We start from the raw sequence: 19,154 nt of genomic DNA on the forward strand, positions 1-19,154 counted from the left end.
CCCCTGCATTTCGTAATCCAAAGGGCATTACCTTGTAACAGAAGGTGCCCCAAGATGTCATGAAGGTTGTTTTCTCCATGTCTTTGGGAGCCATTTTGATTTGATTATACCCAGAGAACCCATCCATTAAGGAGAACACCGAAGCTTGTGCTGTATTATCCACCAGTATATCTATGCGGTGTAATGGAAAGTTGTCTTTCGGGCTTGCTTTGTTTAAATACCTGTAATCTACGCACGCGTACCTTCCCGTCTTTCTTAGGAACCGGCACTATGTTGGCAATCTATGGTGGATAGTCAACCACGGCCAGGAACCCTGCGTCAAATTGTTTGAGTATCTCTTCTCAGATTTTGTTATCCATGTCAGGTCGAATTCTTCTGCGCTTTTGTCTGACAGGTGCACAACCTTCTTTGAGCGGTAACCTATGCACGACGATATCTGTATCCAACCCTGGCATGTCACGGTATGACTAAGCGAATATTTCTGCATATTCGTGGAGAAGTTTGATCAGCGTTGCCTTTACATCCTCATTCAATGTTGCCCCAATCTTGATTTCCTTAGGTTCCTTATCTGTACCCAAGTTTATGATCTCAATGGCTTCTCGAGGAGGGAGCATGCTGTTAGAACAAGATTTGTTCTTATCAATTATCTTAGTTTTGATGATAACAATAATATGAATTTTGCTTAAGATAATATGGTACTCTAATCCAATGCAATTTCCCTTTCAGGAAATATATATAAAGAGTACGCATAATTCAGCGCTCAGAAGATGTGTCTCAAATGGTTCAGCATGCAACATCAGAACATGGTCTGGCAAGACATCAGAAGATGGTCGAAGCAGAATCAGAACATGGGTCTATGGAAGCATCAGAAGAACATGAGATCAGAAGCACTGAAGATCAGAAGATGGTATCACGCTCAGAAGCACTTCAAGGTCAGAAGATCAGAAGATGCTGTGCACCAAGCTGTTTGACTCTGATGATATTCAAACGTCGTATTCACAAACATCAGATCAGAAGGAAGTACACGTGGCAGACTACGCTGACTGACAAAAGGAACGTTAAAGCTACTAAAGGCTACGTCAGTAGACACAGCGTGAACAAGGCTCGAGGTAGTTGACAAAAGCGTATAACATTAAATGCAAAGCTGTACGGAACACGCAAAGCATTAAATGCATTCAACGGTCATCTTCTCAACGCCTATAAATATGAAGTTCTGATGAGAAGCAAGTACAACGATTCTGCACCAAAACAACTCATATCAAACTTGCTGAAACGCTGTTCAAATCTAAACTCAGAATCTTCATCTTCATCAAAGCTCACTACATTGCTGTTGTAATATCTTAGTGAGATTAAGCTTAAATTGTAAGAGAAATATCACAGTTGTGATTATCGCTTTTAAGAAGCATTTGTAAACTCTTGAATAGATTACATTAAGTTGTAAGGAACTAGAGTGATCAGTTGATCAGTATACTCTAGGAAGTCTTAGCAGTTAGCTGAGCAGGAAGTCTTGGCAGTTGGCTGAGCAGGAAGTCTTGGCAGTTGGCTGAGCAGAAAGTCTTAGGAGTGAACTAAGCCTAGAGTGATCGTGTTGATCAGTAGACTCTAGAAAAGTCTTAGGAGTGAACTAAGCAGTTGTTCCTGGAGTGATCAGGTTGTGATCAGAAGACTCTGGAAGACTTAGTTGCGGCTAAGTGGAGAACCATTGTAATCCGTGCGATTAGTGGATTAAATCCTCAGTTGAGGTAAATCATCTCTGCGGGGGTGGACTGGAGTAGCTTCGTTAACAGCGAACCAGGATAAAAATAATTGTGCATTTTATTTTTATCGCTCAAGATTTTAAGTCACACTTATTCAATCCCCCCCCTTTCTAAGTGTTTTTCTATCCTTCAATTGGCATCAGAGCGCCGGTTCTAAGGTGCAAGCACTTAACCGTGTTTAGAAAAGATTCAGGAAGAGAAAAACGCTTCATTTAAAAGATGGTTGATGAAAGTGAAAGGACTATACCTACACCTGCATCTACATCTGGCTCTGCTGAGCAATACAACGGTAACAATGGTTATACTAGACCGCCGGTATTTGATGGTGAAAACTTTGAATACTGGAAAGATAAACTGGAGAGTTACTTTCTGGGTCTAGATGGTGATCTATGGGATCTTCTGATGGATGGTTACAAACATCCAGTAAATGCCAGAGGCGTGAAGCTGTCAAGGCAAGAAATGAATGATGACCAAAAGAAGCTTTTCAGGAATCATCATAAATGTAGAACTGTTTTGCTGAATGCTATCTCTCATGCTGAGTATGAGAAGATATCTAACAGGGAAACGGCCTATGACATATATGAGTCCTTGAAAATGACTCATGAAGGAAATGCTCAAGTCAAGGAGACAAAAGCTCTTGCCTTAATCCAGAAGTATGAAGCCTTCAAGATGGAGGATGATGAAGACATTGAAAAGATGTTTTCGAGATTTCAAACTCTGACTGCTGGATTGAGAGTTCTTGACAAAGGATACACCAAGGCTGATCATGTAAAGAAGATCATCAGAAGCTTACCCAGAAGATGGGGTCCGATGGTGACTGCATTCAAGATTGCGAAGAATCTGAATGAAGTTTCTCTGGAAGAGCTTATCAGTGCCTTGAGAAGCCATGAGATTGAGCTGGACGCAAATGAGCCTCAAAAGAAAGGTAAGTCTATTGCATTAAAATCTAATATCAAGAAATGCACTAACGCTTTTCAGGCTAGAGAAGAAGATCCTGAAGAATCAGAATCTGAAGAAGAAGATGAACTGTCCATGATTTCCAGAAGGCTAAACCAACTCTGGAAGACCAAGCAAAGGAAGTTCAGAGGCTTCAGAAGTTCAAGGAAATTTGAACGTGGAGAATCTTCTGATGAAAGAAGATTTGACAAGAAGAAGGTCATGTGCTATGAATGCAATGAGCCTGGACACTACAAGAATGAATGTCCAAATCTTCAGAAGGAAAGTCCCAAGAAAAAGTTTCATAAGAAGAAAGGTCTTATGGCAACCTGGGATGAGTCAGAAGATGATTCAGAAGATGAGCAGGCCAACTGTGCGCTGATGGCGACAGAAGATGACGGATCAGAATCTACATCAGAATCAGATTCTGAAGAGGTATTTTCTGAACTTACTAGAGATGAGTTAGTTTCCGGTCTAACTGAACTTCTGGAACTCAAGTCTCAGATCAGTCTCAAATACAAAAAGCTGAAAAAGCAATTTGAATTTGAAACAAAGAAGCTTGAGTTGGAGAATTCTGAATTAAAGGAAAAACTTTTAAAATTATCCAATAATGTTGGATCTCCTTCTGATTCAGAAAAATCCACTCCCAGTCTGAACCATATTCTGAAAGAATATGATTTAAGTTTCAGGAAGTTCCTATCTAGAAGTATTGGCAGAAGTCAGCTAGCTTCTATGATATATGCTGTGTCTGGAAACAAAAGAGTTGGCATTGGTTATGAGGGTGAAACCCCATACAAACTTGAACCTGTTGATGAAATGAAAATTACATACAAGCCATTGTATGATCAGTTCAAGTATGGCCACTCACATGATATTAGGCACACCTCACATGCACAAAGTTTTCACATTACACACACTAAGAAGCATGTGACACAACCTAGGAAATATCATGAAACTCACATTAAGAATTATCATGCTGTTCCTCCTATTGCTTACAATGTTAAACCCAAGTTCAATCAGAACTTGAGAAAATCTAACAAGAAAGGACCCAAAAAGATGTGGGTACCTAAGGATAAGATTATTCCTATTGCAGATATCCTTGGCTGCAAGAAGGACAAAGCACAACATGTCATGGTACCTGGACTCTGGATGCTCGCGACACATGACAGGAAGAAGGTCTATGTTCCAAGACCTGGTGCTTAAGTCTGGAGGAGAAGTCAAGTTCGGAGGAGATCAGAAGGGCAAGATAATTGGCTCTGGAACTATAAAATCTGGTAACTCTCCTTCCATCTCTAATGTACTTCTTGTAGAAGGATTAACACATAACCTTTTATCTATCAGTCAATTAAGTGACAATGGTTATGATATAATCTTTAATCAAGAGTCTTGCAAGGCTGTAAATCAGAAGGATGGCTCAATCCTATTTACAGGCAAGAGGAAGAACAACATTTATAAGACAGATCTGCAAGATCTTATGAGTCAGAAGGTGACTTGTCTTATGTCTGTTTCTGAAGAGCAGTGGGTCTGGCACAGGAGATTAGGTCATGCTAGTTTGAGAAAGATCTCTCAAATTAACAAACTGAATCTTGTCAGAGGACTCCCTAATCTGAAATTCCAATCAGATGCTCTTTGTGAAGCATGTCAGAAGGGCAAGTTCTCCAAACCTGCATTCAAGTCTAAGAATGTTGTTTCTACCTCAAGGCCATTAGAACTCTTGCACATTGATCTGTTTGGACCAGTCAAAACAGCATCTGTCAGAGGAAAGAAATATGGATTAGTCATCGTAGATGATTATAGCCGCTGGACATGGGTAAAATTCTTAAAACACAAGGATGAGACTCATTCAGTGTTCTTTGATTTCTGCATTCAGATTCAATCTGAAAAAGAGTGTAAAATCATAAAGGTCAGAAGTGATCATGGTGGTGAATTTGAGAACAAATCCTTTGAAGAATTCTTCAAAGAAAATGGTATTGCCCATGATTTCTCTTGTCCTAGAACTCCACAGCAAAATGGGGTTGTAGAACGAAAGAATAGGACTCTTCAAGAAATGGCCAGAACCATGATCAATGAAACCAATATGGCTAAGCATTTCTGGGCAGAAGCAATAAACACTGCATGTTATATTCAGAATAGAATCTCTATCAGACCTATTCTAAATAAGACTCCCTATGAATTGTGGAAGAATAGAAAGCCCAACATTTCATATTTCCATCCTTTTGGATGTGTATGCTTTATTCTGAACACTAAAGATCATCTTGGTAAGTTTGATTCCAAAGCTCAAAAGTGTTTCCTTCTTGGATATTCTGAACGCTCAAAAGGCTACAGGGTATACAATACTGAAACATTGGTTGTAGAAGAATCAATCAATATCAGGTTTGATGATAAGCTTGGTTCTGAAAAACCAAAGCAAGTTGATAATTTTGCAGGTTGTGATATTGACATATCAGAAGTTGTTGAGCCAAGAAGCAACGCATCAGAAGCAGAGCTCCTCAGAAGCAAAGAATCTGAAGATCAAGTAACAGCTTCTCTGGAGGATCTAAGTATTTCTGAAGAACCATCTGTCAGAAGATCATCCAGACTCATCTCTGGTCATTCAGAAGATGTCATTCTTGGAAAGAAGGATGATCCAATCAGAACAAGAGCATTCCTTAGGAACAATGCAGACTGTCAATTAGGTCTTGTATCTTTGATCGAGCCAACTTCTGTTGATCATGCTCTAGAAGATCCAGACTGGATAATTGCTATGCAAGAAGAACTAAATCAGTTTACAAGGAATGATGTTTGGGATCTTGTTCCTAGACCAGATGGATTCAATATAATCGGTACAAAATGGGTCTTCAGAAACAAGCTCAGAATGAGAAGATGAGAAATTCTTACGTATGAGTATCCTTTGATATGAAATTTTTTTTGTTAAGAAGTTCTGATAGAAATCAATTAGAAATTGTGATTCAGTTATTACTAACGTTTCAGTGTCTAAGTTGATTCAGAATCTCTCTTCAAAGCAAAACAGCTGTAACTGACTATCCAGATGGTAAACACGTGTTCACTATTCCTGGACAAGCGTGCGTGCAGTTGAGGGGACGTCTTCTTAGGTAACTGTGCAAATCACGTCTTTTGTCATTATTATCTCTCCTCATGTCACGTAACATTAAATGCTTTTCATCATTTACTCTCTTTTCAGTTTTCTTTTTATACTCTTCAAACGTTTCTTTTTCCCTCTCATATTTCTCTCTCTCTGCATTCGGTTTCTTTTTCATCTCTCTCTTTTCATATCATAAACCCTAGCTATTTCCATTATCTGAAAGTTCATCATGAATCCATCGTCAGGCTCTGGAAATCAAGACAATGATAAGAAACAAAAGAGAAAGGCTTCTGCTGAACCTGAAACCAAACCTAAAAGAGTTAGGATCTCCTATGACCCTCTCAAAATATATCAACCCCGTGACGATTCTCGTCAATCACCTCCCTCTTCAAAGACCTCCACCACCTCTTCCTCCTCATTCATCCTCTCGGAACCACTTTCTTCACCATCTGATATCTCCTCTCCTTTAACCCTTCCCTCAGATATTTCTTCATCCCTCTCATACCCTTTTCCCACCAGAACACCTAATCCCTATAGTGTTGTTCTTCCCGACTCAAGGATCACTGTCAACCCTCCAACCCCTACCACTCAAACATATCTGGAGCTCTTACATGCTGATGTAAGTGGCTGGTTGGAGATTCTTGGTGCTGCTCACCTTAATCATCTGGATGAGTATGCTACAAACAACCTCTGGAATACCTTTCGTCAGGATTTTCTGGAGAAGGCTACAGACACTCAGAGAAGGATTATGTCTGAAGCTCCTGGTGTTCGTGGTCTCCGGTTGGAAGTTGGTGAGAGCAGCCATCACTGTCTCATCAGGAACAGAAGAGTTCTTGAAGAGAAGATACCTGCAGATGAGTTGGAAGAAGAAAATCTCTGCAGAGATATCGTGGTGTGGAAACCCCGGTCTTCTGTGCTCTGGTTTCCTGTGCTGACTGGAGATTTTCAGTGGCTGTTCAACTGGTTCAGAATGAACCCTTCTGAAAATGCACCTCACATGGTCTTTCCAGTAGTGGTTTATCGTGCTGAAGTTGCTGGTCCTACTCCTCCAACAAACCTTGCAGCTATTCTTCAAGCATTGGAAGATGGAACTTCTGAGCTGCCTGAACCAGAATATACTAAGGCTCTTTCTGAGTCAGACTCAGATGAGGAAATGGGAGATGCACAAGCTGAAGATCTTCCAGAAGATCACTCTGCTGAGATTGCTGTCCCTCTGGGCAGAAATACTGGTGCTTCTTCTTCGGATGAAACCTCAGCTCTGATGGAGACCTTGGAAACTCTTCATCAGAATCAAGATATGCTGGCTTCTCGTTTGGATGCGCAAGAAGCAGCAAATGCTGAGTTTCGTTCCTTCATGACAAGGCAAGCTGCAAGCACTGACGGGATTCATGCTGTTCTGGCGCGGATTTTGCGTAGGCTAGGATCTTAGTCTTTTAGTCTTTGTAGTCTCCTTTCCTTGTTGCATCTGTTTTCCTGCATTCCTGTCTTGTAAAACTTTGATTTATCAATGAAAAAGTTTCCTTGTGTTTTACATTCCAGTAAATGCTTTCTTTTGTCGTGTTATACATCTGAATTTTTTTATATATTCTTTTTGATGTTATGACAAAAAGGGGGAGAAAGATAAATGATAAATGATTTGATTAAATCTATCAGTTGCTGGGTAAAGGCTCCCACACATTCACTAACATGAACTGCAAGTTCTATATGGTTTAAGTGTTTTGCAGGTACAAAGAAGTGAAGTGAATCTTCAAAGCAAACACTAGAAGCAAAACCATTGAAACTGAAGCAAGCTGAGTGCTGTCAAGCTTCAGAGATCAGAAGCAAGAAAGAAGAATGAATCAGAAGCACTGATAATAGAATTTGAACATTCCTGTTCTGACAAAATTCTATTTGCCCTGATACACATAATGTTATGGCTTTGATACATTATTTGCTCTGATACATGTTTTTAGCCTAAAATGCTCTGATACATTTGGCTCTGATACATATCATGTATTTGAATATACATTTTATGTTCTAACTCGTTCATGCTGACTTTTGTCGTTTAGTTTTTGTTCTGTAACATTTCAGAATGTAGAGATGCTCAAATGATGCTCTGGTACATTCAACAATGTTCTGATACAAATCTAGCATGAAGTGATGTTAGTAGACATTCAAAGTTCTGAAGCTATCCGAGGGAAGCAGAAATCAGAAGATGTGAATGTTCTAAAAGATCCAGAAATTCAAGTTCTGAAGCTGTCCTGAATGGAAGCAGAAGTCAGAAGCTGTGAATGTTCTGAAGATCAAAGAAATTCAAGTTCTGAAGCTGTCCTGAATGGAAGCAGAAGTCAGAAGCTGTGAATGTTCTGAAGATCAAAGAAATTCAAGTTCTGAAGCTGTCCAATGGAAGCAGAAGTCAGAAGCTATGGATTCTCTGAAGGCAGAAGCTCATATGATCGTCTCTACCGAAATAATCAGGGAAGTCTTTTATTAAAGTTCTTCGAGTATTTATTTCAGGGGGAGATTATTTATCTCAGGGGGAGATTGTTAATCTCAGGGGGAGACATATTCATATGCTTATGCTATAGCTGTGTAATTTGTCTTTTGCCGTCTACTCTTTCTGATCGCAAATTCATATCATTTATATATGTTTTTGTCATCATCAAAAAGGGGGAGATTGTTAGAACAAGATTTGTTCTTATCAATTATCTTAGTTTTGATGATAACAATAATATGAATTTTGCTTAAGATAATATGGTACTCTAATCCAATGCAATTTCCCTTTCAGGAAATATATATAAAGAGTACGCATAATTCAGCGCTCAGAAGATGTGTCTCAAATGGTTCAGCATGCAACATCAGAACATGGTCTGGCAAGACATCAGAAGATGGTCGAAGCAGAATCAGAACATGGGTCTATGGAAGCATCAGAAGAACATGAGATCAGAAGCACTGAAGATCAGAAGATGGTATCACGCTCAGAAGCACTTCAAGGTCAGAAGATCAGAAGATGCTGTGCACCAAGCTGTTTGACTCTGATGATATTCAAACGTCGTATTCACAAACATCAGATCAGAAGGAAGTACACGTGGCAGACTACGCTGACTGACAAAAGGAACGTTAAAGCTACTAAAGGCTACGTCAGTAGACACAGCGTGAACAAGGCTCGAGGTAGTTGACAAAAGCGTATAACATTAAATGCAAAGCTGTACGGAACACGCAAAGCATTAAATGCATTCAACGGTCATCTTCTCAACGCCTATAAATATGAAGTTCTGATGAGAAGCAAGTACAACGATTCTGCACCAAAACAACTCATATCAAACTTGCTGAAACGCTGTTCAAATCTAAACTCAGAATCTTCATCTTCATCAAAGCTCACTACATTGCTGTTGTAATATCTTAGTGAGATTAAGCTTAAATTGTAAGAGAAATATCACAGTTGTGATTATCGCTTTTAAGAAGCATTTGTAAACTCTTGAATAGATTACATTAAGTTGTAAGGAACTAGAGTGATCAGTTGATCAGTATACTCTAGGAAGTCTTAGCAGTTAGCTGAGCAGGAAGTCTTGGCAGTTGGCTGAGCAGGAAGTCTTGGCAGTTGGCTGAGCAGAAAGTCTTAGGAGTGAACTAAGCCTAGAGTGATCGTGTTGATCAGTAGACTCTAGAAAAGTCTTAGGAGTGAACTAAGCAGTTGTTCCTGGAGTGATCAGGTTGTGATCAGAAGACTCTGGAAGACTTAGTTGCGGCTAAGTGGAGAACCATTGTAATCCGTGCGATTAGTGGATTAAATCCTCAGTTGAGGTAAATCATCTCTGCGGGGGTGGACTGGAGTAGCTTCGTTAACAGCGAACCAGGATAAAAATAATTGTGCATTTTATTTTTATCGCTCAAGATTTTAAGTCACACTTATTCAATCCCCCCCCTTTCTAAGTGTTTTTCTATCCTTCACATGCTTTTGGATTCCTTGTCCATTAACCTCGACAGTTCTTCCGGAAATTCATCGTCTTCCTCATCCCCTTCTTCGGAATGATTAGCGAGAGCCTCGAGTTTATATTGAGTTTCAGCAGTATTATTATCGGTAGTGTTAGGAAGTGATCTGCACATATTTTATGTTTTGTTTTTAGTATGTAAGTATGGTTGTGCTTTTTTCTTATGCAAGAAATTTATTTGTCATTTTAAAAGAGTAAATGCAAGAAAGAACAATGTTTTCAATACCAAATGCAAACGACAATTTTACTAATAAACTTGAACTTTGAAAGTAAATGGGGCCCTTACAAACCAACTCTATGCTTCGGGCGAGGCATGAGCGAAATTGTTTTTTTCTTTATTGAAGGGAAATAAAACACACAACAAAAGTAAATTACTTTGAAATAGAAACTATCTCCGGTATCTCCAGGCTTGTCCAATTCTGGAGCTGCTCTCCTGGTCTGATCATTCGGATGAAATTGGATGTCCCCTCCTTAGGATCCATGCTGGATATCATAGCCATGTGTTCATATCCGCCTGTCACGAAAGTCTGCATAATCGGGGGGAATCATTGTTCCTCCTTCGCAGCGCTTGTGATCTTTGTCTGTTGATATCCTAGCCCCAGGCGATCCTTCTTCTCTCGGATTTCTGGTACTTTGCCCCAACCTTCCGCACTCAAGTCTTGCAGGTCTCTCCAAGATGTTACCGCCCTTCGTATCTTCTCTACTGGTAATGTGATAGCAGTTGCAATTTCTAGCGCTTGGAATGCAGTTTCTAATGCCCCTTCTCCGACCTCGATGTATCGATACGAGTCCAGGTTGCTAAAAAATATATCCTCCTCCCCATTGACGGTTACTATAGAGTTCCCATCCACAAATTTTATCTTCTGATGGAGGGTAGATGTAACTGCCCCAGCTGTGTGAATCCAAGGACGCACCAATAAGCAAGTATAAGCTGGTTCAATCTCCATTACTTGGAAATTGATGCAGAAAGTGTGAGGACCCACTACAACAGGGAGGTCTACTTCTCCGAACACTGGACTTTGTGATCCATTAAATGCTTTAACCACCAGACGACTTGGTCTAACCACTAGGCCTTCTAAAGCTATTTTATCGAGGGTAGCTTTTGGCATCACGTTTAGTGACAAACCTGTATCAATCAGAACCCTAGATAGATGAGCTTTCCCACATTGTATAGAGATGTGCAAGGCTTTGTTGTGCTCTTTTCCTTGTGGAGGTAACTCATGATCACTGAACCCCTGACATGCCCCAACAGTGAGATTAGCCACCATTCCATCGAACTGATTTACGGTGATGTCTTTAGTCACATGGGCAGCATTCAGGATCTTCATCAAGGCGTCTTGATGCTTCTCGGAGTGCACCAATAGTGAGAGGAGTGATATTTTAGACGGCGTCTGTTGTAACTGATCCACCACCCTATAATCACTTTTCTTGATCAGAGCTAGAAATTCCTCAGCATCCTTGTCGGTGGCTCCCTTATCCTTGGGAATGCCTTCTACAGTTGGTGTTGTAGCAGTCTGATTACTGGCTTGCGCCAAGTTTTCATTAGATTGGGTAGCTTTGAATATGCGACCGCTACGAGTCATGCCCCCAGGCCCAACAATGTTTGACACGACAGCATTGGTACCATAATCATATTCCCAAGGAACTGCTTTCATTTTGTCCACAGGGTATGGAGCTCTGACCGGGATGATCCTAGTGTGCCCTTGCGTGGGTATCATCAATGGTGCCTTAGAACAGGGAATAATTAATGGCTTCCTTGCCCCTTGAATGGGTATTATCAACGGCTCGTTCCTGTCTAGCATAGCCACATATTCATCTTCAGGATGTTCTTTCAGCTGAATCAGTCCTTGATCCATGGGCCTTTGCAGAGTGTCCTTAAAAGCTTCGTTATGTTTTAGGATGAACCCCTTTGCGAGTAGATACCTCTTAAGGGCATCTATGGGGGAACTCCGTTGTTGAACTAACTCTTGCTCAGTAACGACCTCGATTGCATTGACTGTGCCATCATGATGAGGCATGGGATTCATCTTCACGTTAGGTTTGTCAAAGGCAATTGCCCCTGACTCTATCAAGTCCTGAACCTTGTGTCTGAAAGCCCAGCATTTTTCTAATGTGTGTCCGGGAGAATTAGCATGGTATTCGCACCTCTCATTAGGGTTGAATCTGGGCGAAGCCTTTCCGGGAAGAGGAGGTGGCATTGGTTTGAGCTCCACTACTGATTCGCTCATCAAATATTTCAGTATTTCGCTTCTGGAAGTGGGTAAAGGATCAAATCTCCTTTGAGGACCTTGGAATCTGTTTTGTTGAGGTGGAAACGACATAGGAGGTCTAGATTCTTGATGCACTACCGCATTGGTCTCCCCTTCATTCTTTTTAGCGAAGGTTGAGGTGGGCTTCTATGAGTGGTAAGAATTAGATGATGCTCCTTGTATCTTCCCATTTTTTATTCCATTTTCGATCCTTTCTCCGATGACCACTAGATCTGAAAATCCCGAGGATACACTTCCGATCATCTTATCGTAGTATGGTCCTTGCAAAGTACTCATGAACATGTCTACCAACTCCTTTTCCAAAAGGGGAGGTTGGACTCGATAGGCCATCTCTCTCCATCTTTGGGCATACTCTTTGAAGGATTTCTCCTTTTTCTGCGACAGATTTTGCAATTGCACCCGGTTGGGTGCCATATCCAAGTTGTACTTGTATTGTTTCAAGAACATGTTAGCGAGGTCGTTCCAGCTCCGGATGTTTGCCTTCTCTAATTGCATATACCAGTCGACAGATGCCCCACTTAGACTGTCTTGGAAGAAGTGCATCATCAGCTTTTGATCGTGGGCATAAGCAGCCATTTTCCTAACGTACATGCGTAGATGACTTCTTTGGCATGTAAGTCCTTTGTACTTTTCAAAGTTAGGTACCTTGAACTTATGGGGAATAGTCAAGTCTGGTACCAAGCTCATCTCATAGGTATCCACATCAAAGACGTCGTACCCTTCTACTGCTTTTAGCCTCTCTTCTAGCGCTTTGATCTGTCCGCTATTCCTAGAATTCTCTTCGGAATCATGGTGAGTCTGCTTATATTGAGGCACTTGATTAGTATCATCCACATCCCCATATTGTAAATCCACATAGTCCTCATCCTTAGGAGGATTGTTAGCAGGGATGCGAATTATGCGAGGTGCTCCCTCCTTCTGAGTAGTAGGAATAAATCCTTCATGGGAAGCTTCTCCCTCTTCATGGGTTCTGACAACTCTCTTGGAGGAGTGGGCATTTGACTTGTGAGGGTCAAAGCCTCGAACAAATCCTAACAACGGGTTGCCATCGTCCGGTATTTCTTCATACTGACCCTGAACTTCCATAGCCTTCTCTTGTTTGTCCATGAGGTCTTTCATGAAGCTCAGCATCTGAGTCAATCCCCCCTTAATCTCCTCCACAGTACCTTTCAGTTGGGTTACTTCTTCGCGAAGGGCAGCTTGATTCTGCTCTAATTGTTCCATTGCTTTCTTCTTCTGAGACCGGGTTTGATATGGTGGTGCGGTTGCTTGGTTGTCTTTTCCAATGGTGTGACTGGAGATAAAGATAGTTTTTTTTCTTAATGTTTTGAAAGTAAATATGGTATGCATGCTATGAATGTTATGCTTATGCTATGTTCATGTCTTATCCACATCATTATAGTGTATATATATATATATATTTTATATACTCTTTTATATATATATATATATATACATTTTTTTTAAAAAAATAATCCTTTGGTGAATATTATAGGAACAATGAGTAATGCGGAAATAAACACACTTTATTAATTAGAAAAAGAACTACCACTTCATTGTTGGTTTACAAATAGAAATAGAAACTGAAAATTAAAATACTTAAAATAAATGCGACAAGGAAATAGAATAAAATCTAAGAACGCCTTTGGATATCCGCTTTGAACTTGTCCACCATATCTCTACAAAGCTCCATGAACTCTTTTATTACCTCGGGAAGGATGATGGGAGAAGATTCCGCTTTTTCCAAACTCTTTGAGATGTCTTGGATCAAATTATTACACAAGAAGACTAGTTTATCATAATTATTGCTACATTTTTCATAGTCTTCAAGCATCTTAGGAACCATGCTCACATGTTCACTTGCCGTAGAAACAATTGTAAATTGTCTCCTCCAATAATCTCTTTCATCCATTGTTTCCTCATATATTTCTCTTTGCCTTATGAATACTTGTCTAAGTGCGGCCATAGCTAGAAGTGCTCTATTGTGCTTATTAGTGCGCTGTAAAAGTGTCTCTTCCGTGGTCAATCTCCTTGTGCGCTCTTCTTGTCCGAATTTGCGAGCTTCTTGAAGATCAAACTTGAGATTCCTTATTTCCACCTCTTGATCTTTAGTCCTATCAGTTAATTCAAAGACTACAGCTTCTAGATTTTTCTCGGATTCCGCTTTGTCATGGGAAGCTTTTTCATAACGCCTTCTCCACCTTGCAATTTCCACACTCGCTTGTTCCAACCTTTCATTATGTGCTTCTAAATTTTAATTAGCACTTAGGACTCCTTCGGTTGCACGTTTTCTTTTACTCCTTTGTCTATCATTCTCTTCCTTCATTGCTTGAAGTTCTTGGTTCTTCTCTTTAAGGTCAAAGCGTAGTTGGCTCCTTTCGTTGGTAAGTTGATGTAAATCAAGCTCTAATTTTTCTTTTTCCTTTCAGGACGCCTCTAGGGAAGCCCTGATCCCTTATATCTCTTCGATGGATAGAGGAACAGGATCAGGAGAATCAGGCTTGTATGCGGGATCCACAACAAAAGGAAGCAAATTTTTTCCAACTCTTTCTTGAACCCATTTAGTGTAAGGTTCTCTAGCAATCACATTCTTTGGCCCAAAATCCTTTGCTTGAACATGCTTCCAAGCTTGAATTACCTTCTTCAATGTTCTTGGTTCACCTTTTCCGTTGTCATGCAAAAGTAATTCTTCCACTTGTTGTTTGGAAGGCTCATAATCCATAGAATGGCCCAATTGGCGCAATGCTAACACGGGGTTATAATTAATACAACCTAAAGTTCCCATTAAAGGCACATTGTTGAATTCTCCACATTTGTAAATAATCTTATCAGAATTTAATTTCCTTGCATACCATAAGATATAATCTGCTTTGAGAGCCCTCAATTTCTAAGACCAATCATATCTAGTCAAATCTTTAATCAAACAACTAGCCTTGTAAAGATGAGAAGTCAACCAAGAATATAATAAGTGAACACAACAAAATAACATCCCTCTTTTCTTTTCACACCGAGTATGGATAGCATAGTAAATATTAGCAAGGATGGTAGGAGTTGGATCCTTATCAAAAATCCTAAAAGAAGTGAAAGCATGAATCGCGGCAGGATCAATATAATCAACATTTTTAGGTAATAAAACAACACAAAAAATTAGAAGAGCCAGAAAATGTCCACAAGTGTCCCATTGTTTCTTTTGAGCATAGCTTAAAGCTTGAGTCTCTAAGTAAGATCTTTTAATCCCATGTACATCACCATCAGTTTTATAATTAGATTTCAAATCCGTAGCGGATACTCCCAAAGCTTTTGCCAAATCTGAAAAGTCAACCTCTTTACCAACCCCTGTGTAAAATTCCTTTTTAGTCCTTGAAAAACCTAACATAGCATCCATCTCCTCCAAAGTTGGAGCCAACAGAAAATCCTGAAAAGTGAAACATCTAAGCGGTGGATCATAGAATTGAACCAAAGCAGTGATAGATTCTTCTTGAACTTTTACCCTTAGCAAATCCAAGATATTTCCATAGCGGATCACAAACCTATCCAAAGCACTTGATGGTAATTTTTCTTTGATTATTTTCAGTTTCTTGATGTCTGGAGTAGAAACAGCAAAGTGGATAGTGGGCTTCTTAGTACTCATCTTTCCTGAACATTCACCAATAGAATATATTTTTATTTTTTATTTTTTTCCTGTGGATAAGACATGATAAAATGCATATGATGGATGATGCATGCAAACATAAAAAATAAAAAATTATAAACAAGTAATAACAACACATATATATAGCACATAATCACATAGGCCCTAGGTTCATAGGTTCGACGTAGCGGCTCTAGGGAGCCTACCCTTCCCATGGGTTTGTTCTAGAAGGTCTCATGGGGCCGTTCGTAGCCTCCGAGACTTTTTGCCTCTTTGGATTTTAAAACAACTCATTTTATTCATGAGGTTCGAATTTTTGGGGTAGGTTCTCGGAGAGATCAGCTAAATACCCAGTCCTGCCCTCAACAAAGTCAAGCCTCGTTTTGGACATTTCCGAATATTCAACCCACTCCGAGTGGAGTTATCAATGAGACTCGTAGGCGATTCAAGTCCCCCCTGGTCTCAAGGATAACTCCCACACTTAGGTTTTAACACAGATATATAACCCAACAGTGCATATATAATAGGGTTAATAGTAGTTTACTCCCCTGTAATATGAGCGTGTTTCGGTTTACCCCCCCACCGTTGTCAAAGGCAGGTTTTGGCAACGGTTTTATTGAAAAAACCGTTGCCAAAAGGTAGGGAGAGGGGAAAAGAAAAATTCGCTAACATTACAGGGGGTGAATTACTATTAACCCTATATAATATAACAATTAGGCAGTTTAAAAAAAATATTAACATAAACAGTTAAATATTTTTAGGCAGAAATAAATAAATAAATAAATAAATTAAATAAAAAACAAATCACAAACCCTAAAAATGGCAAATTTGCCAAACCCTAAAAAAACTTGCCAAACCTAAACCCTGCCAAAACCTATAGAAGCATAGTATTCACCATTAAGTGTTATCCCCAGCAGAGTCGCCAGCTGTAGCAACCTGCCCTAAAAATTAAATTATTAGAGTTGCCACCTATTCTACCAGGGCGAATAGGAAACCCTACGAAGTTATAGAGATCGGGGTAAGATACTATATTCAGGTCGAGGGAAGGTGTTAGGCACCCTAAACCCTTTCCTAAGGTTTGCATTATAAAGTCAAGGGTTATGGCAAAAAAAATAAAAAAAAGTGACAGAAAGTTAATAGGGTTAAAGGCTAATTATTTGAACATGATTAGAGTTTGGAGGAGGGGGACTCGCCTTATTGTCAAGTGCCTACGTATCTCCTTAGGGAGAATCAGAGTCAACGTAGTTCGGGATAAGGGTTGTACGCCCTTTGAATTTGATCTGATATAGTTTGAAGGCTTTTTGAGTTGCCTTATCGTAGTTATGATAAATCGTAGTTTTTGAAAGGTTTTGGAAAGTATTTTAAGGTTGAGCGTACAACCCTGATTTTTTAATATGTACTATTAATCGCAATGATCAATAGATTTGATCACCATAATTAATAGATTAGTAGTGTATTATTACCAATTCTAATTGATAGGTTCAATTACCACTAATAATAAATAAATGTATTTTTTTAGAATTAATTATTTAATTGTTATCATTATCCCTCGTAATCGATAGATTCGATTATAAATAATAATGAATTTTAGAGAAAAAATAGGCTAATCATCACAACCAATAAGATGGTTGAAACCCTTTAGCCAAATAAAACTTATTTTTATTTAAAATAAATAAATATTCAATAAATCGATTATTGCCCATCACGATTAATGGATTTAATCGGAACGAACAATAAATTAAAAATTAACATTTATAATATTTTAATTAAAAAAAGAATTTTAGATTTTTATTACTATATAAATATTAAAAGTGATTTAAATGAATATTAAAATAAATAAGTTAGTTTAGGGATTTTTATTCAGTGTGGCAGACTTAAGGGTTCATGGCATAGGGATCAAATTCTGGGCATTGGATCTAAATTAGTGGTGATTTAAAGGATAGATGCTGATGGATTATGGTGGGCCATAGGATTGCGTACGCAGGGAATCACTGGAGATAATTTGTAAAAAAAACATAGAAAGGGCCAGGGATCGAACCCTGGACCCTGGGGCAAACACAACGCTTGTCCACCACTTCAACTAACGGGGTTAGTTGTTCATAGCATGGATAATAAGAAAGATATATGGTCATTGCCAACTAGCCAGAAAAATGAGCGCGCGAATTCAAATGGCTGTATCGAATCGTGCCACCTCATCGTCTCCCTCACCAGAACCCTGTAAATATTCTTTTACAGCGCTTGTACAGGTAAGCTGTAAAAACTTGTATCTATTACACCTACCTATCACGAAAACCACCCAAACACATGCCAAAATCAAAATTAAGACCACGGTTAGCTTGGTCTTGGCCAGACAAATTCAATGGCATCTGTTTCAGACCTTAATTCGCACCAAATCTCATAACCCTAAAATTCCTATTAAGAACCCTAATACGGCAATCACAAGCAAACGCATACAAAAACTCAATTAAACAACCAGAATCTGTCAACACATCACCTTAAGCAATAATATACAAACAAAATTCAATAAATGTGCATGATTCGTCGTACCCGACCTCAAGTTTCTCGTGACATACCGTGGCCTTAATGGAGGTTATCTGGGGGTGTTGATGCAGCGTGATGATCCACAAAGCCTCAGAATTCCTCAAGGAAGCTTTTGCAATCTTCAAATCCCTTTAAAACACCCTAATTACTCGAAACCGAATTCAAGTTTTGTGAAGGATTTTTGTGTTCTTGAATACACCTCTTTGCCCAGAATTTCCAACCCCTATTCATGTGGCTTGCCTCCTCTACTTATAGGGGGATGAATTAGGTTAAAAACAATGTCCAAAAGTCCTTTGAATCCAATCTTGGAGTTTTGAGAAAATTTGATTTTATTTACTTTCTATTTTCATCCAATCTTGCACCAATACTTTCCAATCATTTATGCATGAAAATTATATTATATTGTGGCATAAATGCTGATTGAAATTGGTTATTATGAGGCCTTTTACCAAATATTTGATTTTCTTTTCAATTATATCACTTTAAATCATTTTTAAATGAAATAAAAGTTATATAAAATCAAATAAAAGGCTAAAATTCGTGGCACATGGTTTGGATAACATAGGTAGCTTGTGGACCAAGATTAAGTCTTAAAAAGATAGGCCCATTTGCAAAAAATTCCAATTTGAACCTCTTTTATTTCACATTTTACTTCCAAAATTACCCAACTTTGACAAGGCATATCTCTCTCAATTTTTAAGTTATGAAGGAGTTATAGGACTTTTTGGAAACCTCAAGAGGTCCTCTATAAGCCACTTTTGAACATATTTTTCATTTGGGGATTTTATCTTGATGATATGCCCTTTGACAAAAAACTGTCTTTGGTTGACTTTTGAAAAGGACCTATAATCTTTTGTACCATATCTCCCAAATGAAGCATTTCTGGCCTTGGCTTGTGAGAGACAAAGTTGTAGAGAATCCAATTTCCTTCAAAATAGGCTATGAGTGAGGAATTTCTGATGTTCC

The sequence above is a fragment of the Vicia villosa genome, linkage group LG5, assembly GCF_029867415.1.
Source record: "Vicia villosa cultivar HV-30 ecotype Madison, WI linkage group LG5, Vvil1.0, whole genome shotgun sequence".
Taxonomy (NCBI): Eukaryota; Viridiplantae; Streptophyta; class Magnoliopsida; order Fabales; family Fabaceae; genus Vicia; species Vicia villosa.